This window comes from Prinia subflava, chromosome 3 (assembly GCF_021018805.1).
Source record: "Prinia subflava isolate CZ2003 ecotype Zambia chromosome 3, Cam_Psub_1.2, whole genome shotgun sequence".
NCBI classification, from domain to species: Eukaryota; Metazoa; Chordata; class Aves; order Passeriformes; family Cisticolidae; genus Prinia; species Prinia subflava.
This window is the reverse complement of record NC_086249.1, coordinates 52449791-52462464: the sequence shown is the minus strand read 5'-3', so window position 1 is coordinate 52462464 and position 12674 is coordinate 52449791. Positions and strand designations below refer to the sequence as shown.

Below are 12674 nucleotides of genomic sequence, written 5' to 3'. Positions count from 1 at the left end.
ATAATAACCATAATGCCTTGTGACAAGGAGATCTGCACCTTAATTTTACACTCTGAGAATCTACCAAGAGGCAGTTGGACTGATTTCTGCCTTTTTTTAGTATTCAATAGCTAGATCCCTGTTACTGTGTGCTACTTTTCCTGATACAGACTTGTATCCTACTCTATAGATTCCTAATTAATTCATTCAGTGTTGTTGTCCTTAGCTATCTTTCATTATTCCTGTAAGAAAAAGATTTTAAAAATTACTAGCTACATTCATGCAGATGGTATGACTAATATAGTCTGATGGATTTTCAGAAGAACTGATTTAACCTAACAGTAAAGAAGTGATTCTTACATCCAGATGAAATTTTTTTGGTCAAATTATGTGAGGTGGAAATGTAATCCAAACTATTCAAAAAAAATGAGAAGAGAATAAAAAATGCTTTTTACAACACAGTTCTTATTTTCTTTATAGCTCATACTGTTAGCAATGTTCAAATAAGAATAAAAGATTCTCTTTGCCTTGTAATGGAGCTATTTGTCTTTTTTTTTTTTTTTTTTTTTTCTGATTTTATTTTCAGTATAACTTTCAAGCATACAAGTAGCTACCACAAGGTTAATCATTGTATTGCGCTCGGGCAGCTTGTTTGATATTACACTTTTTCATAAGCTACCTGTATGATTTAGAAATCTAATTCCCACTTACATTGAATGAAGCAGTCCCGTGAAAGAAGATGACAAGATGGTTGTCATGCCCACAAAAAAACCCCCAAAAACCCCAAAAAACAAACAAGCAAACAAACAAACAAAAAAATTCAGATTTCCCCCCATAACAGTTATAATTCTTTTCTTATGTATATGAAATGTTGGTTTTTGTTTTTTTTTCTTCAAGGCAATTACTATTTAACTACAAATATAAAATAGAAAATATTTAGAAGAGGAAACTAAGACATATTTAACCCATAGCCATAATCTGATGAGTTTGGCAATATCTGGGTTATGTGGACTGAGGTTACAGCTTCTACTTTGATTATGGAGACAAAGTTTGAACCTGTGGCTATGCCTGTATTTTATATTGATGAAAACAAAAGTAGGCAACAATCCGTGGTTCCATTCATAAGTGGCATGGGTAAACTCATGTTTAAACTAAGTAGAACTCAAGTCTTTTAACCCATTAAGGACACAGTCCACAATGTTCTGTCATTAGTCCAAATTTCATCTCAGTTCATGCAGTACTGATACCCCGGCTCTTGATACATTCTCCTTTGACCAAGATCATTGTCACAGACAAATTGCCAACACTATGCCTCTTGACATCCTGACCCTTTACTGATAGCAGCAGCATGGGCAGGATGGCATCCACATTAACCCTGTGGTGTGATACTCTCAAATCACTTTTACGTGTATTAAAGAGGCATTTGCCTGTTGGCTGTGGCTGCCAGATTACCAGGATACTCAGTGTCCCAGACACTCTGTCAGAGCCCTAGCATGGCTTATGATCCTGTATTTGGTATCGGTGACTGGGTGAGCTGTATGCTCATCTTTCTAGCTCAAAAAGCTTTATTTTTCTTTGTACACGTTGTCAGATCCCCTTACTCTTCTGACCAGAGGTACCTAGTCATAATTGGTTTTTTTTAAATATTTTCACACCAGAATGTCTAAAATATAATGATTCCATTGTATACCTTAAGCAATGCTTCTAAAGAAAATGATTTCTTTAGAGGAATATGCTGTGTGTCTTGGGGCAAGACTCCAGAACATGTGAAAATGCGTGAGAATACAAAAACTTTCTGACATTAATGGTAGAGGACTATCTGGAGATTAAGGGGTCACTCCTGTTGAAGAGGCAGCCTGTTGCCTTTTGGAAGCTGTAACTGAAGGGAACTGTTCTCCAAGCTATGCCCATTATTTTCTTGGGAAAACAACTGAAATGGCTTGATGAAATTAATCAGTGTGGAAGATCTGCATCCAGTGCCTGACCTCATTCACTGATGCTCTTTTTCCTGCTCAGATACAGTTCTAAGGTCTGATGGTGTCACCAAGAGCCCAGAATGGTTTAGTGTCACCAAAAGAAGCAATCCTATCTCTTCAAAACCTCTTTACTCCTCTGCTTTCTGTAAAGCTCCTTTCCTCATGCAACTGTACACCTTAGGCCCAGGTTCTTATATGTTTTACTGACTGAACTTTTAAAAGAACATTGACAGTTTTGATTTTGTTCGATAGCTTCTGTTGCTCAGGGGATTTTTGTTTTCTTTTTATATTGGACATGTTGATTAAGGAGAGAGATATTACCACAAAAAACATTTTGAAACAGTTCAATTTTTTCCCACCAAGATGAACTTTTAATGGGTTTCTTAAAAAAAAAAATAGATATGAGTTGCCCAGAAAAAATGAAAATTACTCTGCATATTTCTTGCCTCCTGAATTTTAAGAATAGAATATAGCTGTGGGAAAGATAAATGACTTGACTTACATCCCAGCTGCAGTTCATTGATTTCCTTTTTGGTATAAAAATTAACCTTTAAAGACACAGAACTGTACTACAGCTTAGGAGAAAGTCACCTGTTTGTTGGGATATGGCTGTCAACACAAGAAAAGCAATAAAAATGGCTTAAGTCATTAGGAGTAAATACTGTAACTGTGTACATGTGAGAAACAAACAACTTACATAATTACAAAATACAGCTTTGATAATTACAAAACTGAAAACCAACTAACAAATATTTCTGCATTTATCAAGAATTTATTTAAATTCTTCTATCTAGTCTGGAATGAAACAGCTAAACTATACATGGTTAACCTTCATTGACTATCAAGACAACTCCTTCATTAAATTATAGCTTTAAAATTGAAAGGAAAACTGAAGAATAAATGATATATCATATAAAATTAAACAGAATTAAATTCCTGTAACTTTTTTCATAATTTAAAAGAAAAATATTGCTATTTTATATAGCAACAACATATTTCTTATAAAATATATTTTAGGATTATAACTTTCTACAGCATCTACATTAATTTTAGACTTCACTTTTCAAAGGTTTTGCATAAAAGAAGAATGTGGTACTATTATTTTTAGTAAAGAATTAAGGATTTACACCAACAGAGGAGTAAGGATTATGAAATACTAATTATAATTGAGTACTTATTAAGCATTCCAAGCACCACTAATATTTCCAACACATAAGCCAAACTCTACTGATGTTAATTACATTAATCATCTCATTATCTTCTCTGGGACTGGCATAAATGAGTTAGACAATTGAGGTGGTTCCTTTTTTCACAGATATATCTGTACAACATACAGATTAGTACTGATGGGTGTATTGAAATAAAATCCCATTACTTTTCCAAAAGGCTTAATTTTATTTTCCTATGGAGAAAGAGCAAATACAATATTTTGGCAGTATACAAAATACAATTTTCTGTTTAAATTAACTTTTAGAAATTCTAACTCGATGGAGGTTTTTTCCCCTCACTTTTTTCTTAAAACAAAAAAAAAGAAAAAAAAAATCTTTGTAATGGAATTTTCTAGATGAACTTGTAAACCCTTAATTTATTCTGCAATACACTGAAAAATTTATAATGGAAAATTTATAATGGAATTTATAATGGAACATTTATAATGGAATTTATAGTTATACAGACAAAAAAAAAGAAAAAAACCTCACAGTACAGAACATAAAGATATTGGTGGTGAAATGATTAATGATCACTCAACTCATCAAAATCTTTTTTAGAATTGCTTATCTCTTAGGATGCCATCTAATTTTTGCAGCTTCTTAAATGCTTTTTGACTCAACAGTTATGCTTCAGAGGCCATTCTACATGTTCATGGGTCTCTGCACAATCAAATGTTTCTTAACATCTGCTCTTTCTTTTTATCTCCTTTTACCCTCCTCTCCGCCTTGCACAAATCTGACCTGCACTAGGGTTTTTTCACTATGAAGCCAGGAATACAGTAATTTGTGTTTTAAGTCTGAGAAGCCTTTTTATTAAATACACCTTTGAAATACTTTTCCCTTCGCATCCCTTCAAAAAACTAAACAAACAAAAAGAAAAACTGACCCCAAGCTGTTATTACTATAATTTGTTTAGAGAGTGGGAATGCTTGAGAGAGACTTCAAAACAAATATCACCAATTTGCTGACAACTTTTTCTGGGGTGGGATATTTATATGTATAAAAAAATTCCAAAAAATCAGTGAAAAATCATATTAGAGGACCAGGTTCCAAAGAAAGACTGTACTGCTGCTATTTGTTTTAGTACCTTAGTTGATCTAAAGGCAAATAAATGATATTTTATAGAGATCTGACTTTTCACATGCGTTCTTTAGAGAGAATTAAAAAAAAAAAAAAAAAAGGAGTATTCCAACAATATTCAAGTTTTCCCATGAACACTGTTTAGAACTGTGAGCACTGTATAGTCTACTAGGGAAAAAATCAGAAGAAATATTTCAATAAAACAAAAGAAAAGTGAAGCTTATCTGTGTTCATTTGAAATTCAACTACATATATTTTTAGAAAAAATATCCAAGCTGTCTGTCAGTAGTTCACCTGATTATTTCTGCTGTTGATATATCACCACAAAGAGGTAATTTTTCTTTTTTCTTCTACTTTAAATTCTCTTCTGTTTTCCCTTGTTCATTTTCTAAATAAATACATATTTCTATATATATTCTATACATATAAATTTCAAGCTATTCTATAACAGTTTTGGTTAATCTGCCATAACTGAGTGTTACATTTTAAACATTTTCTTTTTGTAATATAGATACTAGAACTGGCCATGCAATTCTATTATCATTTCCACCCATGAATAGTGAAGAAGTACCCCTCTTATTACTCAGCAGTATTCTCTTTATCCAATCTTTGCAAAAATCACACTGGCATAGTCATTTCTATTTCATTCAGATGGTATTGATTTCTTTGTCTTATTTCAGATAGTTCCAGAAAATGCAGGATATGTTTCTTTTACTGTTTGGTATTTAAAAGCCCATGGAAAACCTGTGTTGCTGAAATGATTATTTCTCTTCAGAAGAAACAAAGGCTACTCTTCTTAGAGTGTGCATCTTTTAGTTCTCTTGCTTCTTACAGCTAATATTGCAACATAAGTGCAACCTTTGAATTATAGTATATTATTAATATGTTAGAGAAAAGTCCCTTTGAAGTCTGATGAAAAGACTACAGGGAGAATCTTTTATAATATTTCTTACATGGATTTCTCTTATAATAATTGATTCTTGTTCACAAAATGGAAACTTCTTGTTGCAATGGCTCATACAGATTTTGCTGTTAGTTTGGTATCAGTCTTGCTGAAATTTAAAATTGTGTTTTACTGATGTTGAATGCAGCAATGTTATTATTACCACAAATTTCGGGTGCAGATCTCTCTGTCCTAGCACTATGCTGAAAGAAGGAAACAAACCATAAGAAGATAATCCCTATTTTTTTCAACTTAAATGTTGAAAATGTTGAAATACATATGTATCTAGTCTCATATGCATAAAATAATTGTGTTTCATCTGTTGTCATTTAACATCAGTCTTATAGAGAAAAGAATAGTTCTCAAAGTCTTTTGGGATTTTAGCTTCTAATAATTTGGGTAGGTTTGCTTTTGCCTTTTATCTTTTTCTTCCTATGACATTAGTAACTACTGGTGAACATTTGAGCATCCAAACACTAATATTTCCATTTCCAGAATATCTTATGAACTTAAATGAGACAAAGAAAATTCATTGTTAGATAGGAAAAAAAAATGAAAGATGTAATGACAAAGAAGAACAGAGAAATTAAGATTAAACAGGTAGTATAGATTAAAGCATAAATCTTTCTTGCTCAAAAAATTGGTTTTGTTCAATAAAGTCATGTCATGGGTTGACATTAGACAAAATGCCAATGCATCCACGAGGGTATATTTTACCTAATGAACTCCTGTGAGATGTGGTCAAGAACAGAGCAGAGCAGGCCTAATACTTGAAACAGACAGACAATTTATTATACTACAGAACAATGGACAATAGACAGGGAAAGAAAAACCCAGCCACCCAAAAGCAGAAGAGAAAACCTCCCAAAAACACTGCTTCTCCTCCCCCCAATTTCCATTCCATACATGCTCACTCAGTTGACTCCAGCACATTACCTTCATCTACTTGCTTAATCCCTCAACAACCCTGGGTTCCTAATCCAAATCATCATCCTTTAAAATTCAGACAATCCACATTCCATCCAGGACGAGAGGAGTCTCTCTCGCACCACAGACCCCCCCCCCACAGGAAACACAGGTCCACCATCCCGTGTTCCCACGTCACCCATGGCACTGCCTCGAAGAGTCTGCCAGGGTGACACCCTCCTTTCCATGTCCAGCACTCTCACTGCCGTCCATGGACCTGCACTGCAACAGGGCTCTTTTTAAGGATGTTTTGGCCAAGTACCAAAAACCAGCCATCTTCTCATTTTGGGACTCAGGTCCCCCCCATTTACCCCTGGGGCCGGGGGCTCCAAGAAGCAGGCCAAAACGTCTCTGGGTTTGAGCCAAAAACATCCACCCAAACACAGTCTTATTTATAGTCAGGAGGGTCCAGGGTCCGTCTATGGCTATCATTATGCAAGAAAAGTCCAGCCTCATTGGCCACTCCGCTTCATTCCGGCAATCGAAGGGGCTTCTTTTCATCTCACATTACCCTCTCGGTCCCAGGCTGTCCTCTCTCTTCTAAAACCACCAACTATGAGAATACAGCGTCCAGGGATAACTCTCTTCTGCCTTAGAAAGAGTTAAAAGCTTTTATCTCCCACCACCAAGGTCAGGCACAGGCGATCGCAGGCACTGCAGCTCTCACAAGCAGCTCCAGCTCGGCACCTTCTCTCTGTGGGGGGAGGAGAGAGACGGGACCGGGGGGGGGGGGGGGAAGGGGGGGGAACGGGATGGGACAGGGAGGGGGACGGAAGGCACCTCCAAAGTTCTCCCTCCACCCCTCCATTCTAGATGGAAGCTGGACCAGCTCCACTCCAGCTCCCTCTGTTCCCCACCCCGAGGCCCACCTTGCTCAGCCAGGCCCACCTTGCTCCCCTCCCCCACCCGGCCTAGCCAGGCCCAGGCAGGGGAGAGGAGAAGACGCTCCCTCTCCGAAAGCAGAGCAGGAAAGAGAGAGTCCTGCTGGGAAATCCGGCTTTTAACCCCTCGTGTCCTCAGAGGCGTGTCCACCCTCTTAGTGGCCAACAAAGGTGCCAATACTCAGATCTAAAGACTGATTGGTTTGACCACTACTTCCAAAAAAACTCACTTCCCTTCAAACCACGACAAGTCTCTAGCACTTAGTCCATAGACTTAGTTTTATAAAATGTATAAAGTAGTCAATAACACATTCTGGTTTTCCCCCCCAAAAATGTGTATCTTTTAAGAATTATCTTTGACCTACATTCTGTAATACCATCAATTTCTGGTATTTGGAGAACAATTTAGCCTTGTGTCTAATTACTGAAAGATAGAGCAAAGAGTTTACTGAACAAGAGTGTTTGCTAAAGATATTTGATGTTGAAACCATTAGGCTTTAATTATGAAAACACTAAAGAATCAGTTATGATGTTTATAATTGATTTTCAGAAGAAAATCCTCTGACAGTTGCATTTGAAGACTTAGCTCTTATTCCCCCTGCCAGCATTTAGTCCAAAGCACTTCAGCATACTGTGGTACTGACACAAACATCAGTGGTGATTTCTTCAGTGTCTCTTGCTCGTTCTTCAAGCAATGTTAAGGTATTTGGGGATTTTTTCCAAAGACATTATACCATGATAAAGAAAAGATGCCCAAATTAACTTTTCAATTGAAAAATCTCAAAAACATATTGGTGAAATTCATTGGTTCAAATTTAAAGAAAAATAGATTAATCATATGTTACATTCATTTGAGTATAACACTCTTCTATTCAAAAACATATTCCTAAATTTTGCTTAATGGTTGAATGTTCAGGAGTTCATTTAAAATCTTTGAGATGTAATGGATCTAAATTTCTTTAAGTAACCATCAGGTGGTTGCTCCTAAGTAGCAGGGACAAGTGTTGATTCATAGGGTCCATAAGCAGAGTATAATATTGGTCACTTTTGCTTCTCATTTTAGTTGTTTTCTGGTGTATGCAGGAGGTTTTTCTTGGCTAGAAACCAGTATTTTCCTGTTTTCTACCCCTAAAATTATCTTTGTGTACTACTAAACCAGGATTTTATTTTTTTTTTAAACCTAGGATATGCAATTCATACACAGTGAATTAAAACATAAAAAAATCAATTTTGAAATTTTATTTATGATTGCCATGATTTAATCCCAGAAAGCAGCCAAGACCCACACAGCCACTTGCTCACTCTGCCACCAGGCTGAAGTGGGAGAGAATCAGAAGGCAAAAGTTAGAAAACACCCAGGTTAAGATAAAGACATACACACAAGCAAAGTTAAGCAAGGAATTAATTCACTGCTTCCCATGGGTAGGCAGGTGTTCATTCATCTCCAGCAGAGCAGGACTCCATCACATATCACACTGACTTCCAAAGACAAATGCCATCACTCCAGATGTCTCCCCTTCCTCCTTCTTCCCCCCCTTTATATACTGAGTACAATGTCATATATTCTGGAATACCCCTTTGGCCAGTTTGTGTCACCTGTCCTAGCCTCCCATGCTCAGCAATAAAAAAAAACCACATCTCTATATTACCAACCCTGTGTTCACCCCAAATCCCAAACATAGCCCTATACGAGTGTAGTAGTTTCATGTTAGCTAATTTTGACTTTTGTGTTCACTCCAAATCCAAAACATAGCCCTCCCTATTTGAGTGTAGTAGCTTCATGTTAGCTAATTTTGACTTTTCTAGATCAACACACTAAATTTTGTGATGGTTTTTTGTGTCTACTATCTTTCTGTGAGATAGACTTTGGGAGGTAGAAGGCATTTAAGTTCTCTTTGTAACTTAAAGTTTACAAAAATAGTTTTATTAGCACACATTGAAGGAAGGATAAAAGGAAAAAAAAATTTAAAAAAATGAACACTCCAAAAACCTTCTCCCTTTCCCACAAACTGTTTGCTTTCTCACAACTAACACAGAGAGACAAAACTATGATTTTCAGTCAGTTTTGCCATTTAAACAATCTTTCATCACTTTGGGAGATGAGTCTCTCTTGATGTCTCATTGATCTCACTGACAAAACAGTTTTCCTGTGGGTTTTAACTGCTACAAAAAACAGCTGCAGGGTAAAAAAAAACCCAAAAACTCTGCTTCTACGACCTCTCCTATTAGCAGTTTCCCAGGTTGCTTATGGGTCATGGGTCTAGACTTTTGCATATTAGGGTGTCACTTTTTAAAGATGCACATCTCAAAGGAACAAAGGATTTTTCTTCTCAGGGAACAGAGGTATCTTCTCACTGCTTCACTAGTACAAAGGACTTATCTCTATCGCTGTTCCAGCACCTCATAAGATCAATACCACTTAGTCCTTCATGCACACCTTTGTTCAAAATTCACATACGAATTTGAACATCTCTCTAAATGCACATATTCTCATGATTTGAAGGGATAATTTATATATACAGTTCATTTACATATACATTCATCTATGACTCTAATTGAAATTCAGCTACCAGGCAACTCTTCCATCCGTCCCCCAACTAGTCTTTCAGTCTTTCTCCATCTAACACCCTGCTGTCTCTCTATATGTTCTTTCCTCTCTATCTCAGGAAAAAGATTGGAGTTTTGCAAGCTTCAGGTTGCCAATAAAAGGGTTAAACCTGCCCAGATCTGCAATGGTCAGTGTGATCTCTGCCAGGCAGCAGCTTCTCCAGCTGCCCTCCTCAGAGCAGCCAGGCTTTCCCCCCTTCTCCTCTCTGCCCAGGAGTCACCAGAGGAGAGGGGGCTCTTCCCACCCCTCGATGGCAAACCAGGGTGGGCTCGGCCCAGCCGGGCCCAGAGGTGTTATCGGGAGCCCGGCTCCCTCCCAGCTCAGCTGGCTGTGGGGGGCAGGCAATGTCCCCTCCCCTGGCAGGAGCCCATGGAGCCCGGCCAGGCCTCCGGCCACTCCCCCCTGACAGGGGCAGCGGCAGGGCCGGGGGCACGGCCAGGCTGAGCCGGCTGCCCCAAGGGGAGGGACTCGTACTTACTCAGAATTTTATATGGGTATTTCTCAAAGTCACATCTAGCTTCTTCAATCGTCAAACAACATGTCAATATTTAAAAATGAACTTTGATAAATGCCTGTCTCAAAACAATTCCAAGGTCCTGACAGGGAACTATTTCCAGTTTAAATACAAACCAAACTGTGTCAACCTGTAACAACGAGTCACTGTGAAGAAAATATTACTCTATCCCAAACCAGCACAGTGAGCTAAAATCTCAGACTAGACGAGTAGAAAGAATAGGGTGTTACCACTTTATACAGCTCTGTTGTAGCAGCCCTCTTGTTGGAGGGTAGAAATGAGCTGAGACAGACTTCTTGTTTATCAAAACATGAAATGTGTCCTGGTTTATTCCTTATGACAGCTGAGTCATCCTGACTCCAACTATTCACTGACCCTGGCTGCAGCAAGCTCCTGCTGTAGGTTTCCCTTGCAGCCCCTGACTGCTGGTTATTTCCTGCTAAACTCTGACTGCAGGTATTGGTTTGCAGACTCTGACTGCAGGCTTTTACCTGGCTAGACCATGACTGCAGGTTCCAACAACAGGCTCTAACTGCAGATCCAGACTGACCTCACAGCAGTGATTCACTCTCCCCAGAATCCTTCTTCTTCATGATCCACTTATTCCCTCTTCCTCAAGATTCCTCCTCCTTCATGATCCTCCCCTCATCAGCTGACCCACTCCCCTTTATCACACTTATTGGCTATAGCTGTGACTCATCAGGGGCAAGGCTGAATTGTGTAATTAACACAGCTGTTATTTATCAGGGGCAAGGTCAATCACTTTAAGCACCTGAAAACCAATGACTTAGACTAAGAAACCACTTGTTTATTTCTATTCTTCCTAACTCATATTAATTTCACGTCACTTGTTTCACTTAAGCAGACCATAATAGTTACATGGCTAAATACCAAAATAAGCCATGCTAGTAATGAAGTCTGTCAATGTATCAGTAATTTTGTATTTTATACACTCTCAATAAAGTGCATTGAGAGACAAGAAGTTAATCACTTCATAAAATAAGCCAGTGGCACAGTGTTTGCAGGCACTGTGACAGGCTGTTTACCTGGTTAGCCAGCAGGAACAACCCCAGGCACAATCTGACTCTGCATTGTCACCCTGGCAAGAGTCCAGTCCCTCTTGGGAAGTTGTGGGTACATTTATCCAGGGAGAAACAGGGTTCAATAGTATGGCCACGAACCTTTCTGTGGCACCTGGCTTCAGTGTCAGAAAATGGTCCTGGATGTGTTTAATTTATTAGCCCTGACAAGTATGATTAAGTACAAAAGGGTAGATGAATTTTATTCCTTGAAATGGGCTTTAAAGTTAGTTGAGTTTAATGGAAAAGAACCTTTTAAACTTACTGGCATGTAAAAAGGCACAGAGCAATTTCATCTAAATTTAGATCTCTAGCAGCTGCCATCTAAGTTATCCTACGTTCTCATTATGGCCAAAGGAGAGGAATAAATATCCCCACATCTAATTTATGGTAGCTGTCTATCTTATAACAACCTGAAATTTCTTCTGTAGGTGTTTATTTTCCTCTCACTGATTACAAAGTGATCCTTGTGCAGATTCTGAAGGTTAACTTTTAGAGCTCTAAGCATTTCTTCAAAATTAATCCTAACCTGAATTAGCTGTAAACTTTCTGAAGGTAAAGTACTAGGAGTTTTTTCTCAGACATGTGACAACACCATTCAGTTTCTGCTGTTTCCCCTAGTAGGAAGGAAAGTTTGAAACTAAGTTAACTAAGCAAAAGATTTTAAAACTATTTAACCTAGAAGCATACTTATATGACAGCTTATACTCTACTATTTGTTTTCTTTGTTTACTATAGGTCTTTGAATCAGGGATTTTGAGTAATTTAAAGAGCATAGGTATAAAATATTTATGATCATTATGATCATAAGAAATACCTGTATTTTTAAAGTTTGTATATAGGATAAAAATATTGATAAAGTGAAGAGAGCAGGTATATATATGTGGTAAAACTGTAAATAGTTTCATATAAAACTTTCTGCTTTGGCAATTTTTTCACTTATAAGTCAGACTGAAATACCTATCATTATATTTTATATATTTCTTTGTCATTTGTAGGATCAGAAAAATTATTGTAAAAATTTTCATGATCTTATCACTGTGAAAATCTCAAATCAACATCACCACCTTCTCATCTTTTGACTGAGAGCAATCTCCATACTACTACAATGGTAGAGTAAAAGGCATACCAGTAGCACACACTGTGATTTTTTGAAGTAAAAAACAGCAGTGGAAAAGTTAAGGAAATGGACAAGACAAATCATATATTCCACTTAGGGAGATACCCATGAATAATGACCAAATTTAACCTAAGCTATATTGACTTTTTCAGAATTTAATTAAGGAGAATATTTTCTTATCTTCAAGACTAAACCTCCATTATTAGATACTTAAATTATAAATAGATATATATTTTATTAATTTCTGATGTACAATCATAGTTTCATACTAGAACTCTTTTCTTACTTGGAAACTTGAATGTTCTAAATTAAATACT

General features: G+C 37.2%; 1 long non-coding RNA gene across 1 annotated transcript; it reads right to left on the bottom strand.

Annotated features, from left to right (window-relative positions):
- Positions 1–5958: 5958 nt before the first annotated feature.
- On the bottom strand, positions 5959–7279 carry LOC134548632 (uncharacterized). Its single transcript, XR_010079836.1, has 2 exons — positions 7025–7279; positions 5959–6849 (listed from the first exon to the last, which is right to left on the bottom strand). It is a non-coding gene; the product is annotated as an uncharacterized LOC134548632 (long non-coding RNA).
- Between the last annotated feature and the right edge of the window lie 5395 nt (positions 7280–12674).